Source organism: Penaeus monodon, chromosome 19, assembly GCF_015228065.2.
Source record: "Penaeus monodon isolate SGIC_2016 chromosome 19, NSTDA_Pmon_1, whole genome shotgun sequence".
Classification (NCBI taxonomy): Eukaryota; Metazoa; Arthropoda; class Malacostraca; order Decapoda; family Penaeidae; genus Penaeus; species Penaeus monodon.
The window spans coordinates 45,046,135-45,046,897 of NC_051404.1; positions in this window are offsets into that span (position 1 = coordinate 45,046,135).

Consider the following 763-nt stretch of genomic DNA (forward strand, 5'->3'; position numbering starts at 1 on the left):
TTCTTATCTGTGATATAGCGAAACGAGAACTGTGGAAAAAAACGTAATTACACGCGACTTAAAAAGAGAGAAAAACATGTGAAAAGTAGACTAGGCAACCAGCCAGTCACGAAACAAAAGAAATACGACAGCAGATAGATGAATGCATAAATATAAACAAAGAGACAAAGGCGAAAACACAAAGAATTTTCTAACGCCAAATTTAACTTCTGCAATCTAATCCCCCAAGAAATCAAAACAGGAAACTCCCCACTACAATTTTCTAAGCGAAAAATGCAATATGTTTACGTCTGTTCCGCCAATTGAATCCGCCCAATTTCCCTTTCAAATTGCAAAACACTATAAACGCAAATAAAAACTTCTGACTGTAATTTCTCGAATCTGCATCTCGTGTTATTTAATTTTCCCAGGGCGAAGTCGTCGTGTTTACTCACACCGGGACCAAGTTCGTTATGAGATTTCGAATCGAAGATTGAGGAGTTAGCCCTTAAGGACACTGGAAAAGGTGCGCGGCAAGATGGCGTCGAGGAGCGAGCGGCCCTGAGGTCGGCGGCTGCGTTGCGCCCCGGTGGGATTTTCGACCTTCTGGCCTCGCTCTGACTCGGCCCTTGCTCGGTGCATTGACTGGTAGCAGAGAACAAGAAGATTTGAGTAACGAAGTTTGAGACTGGGGTGTTAATTTGCTTATAAAGGAGGCGGGACGAACGAGGGGGCCGATGGAGTGATTGGGGCGAGTGGGGAGAGCGAAAGAGTTTTTTGTTTT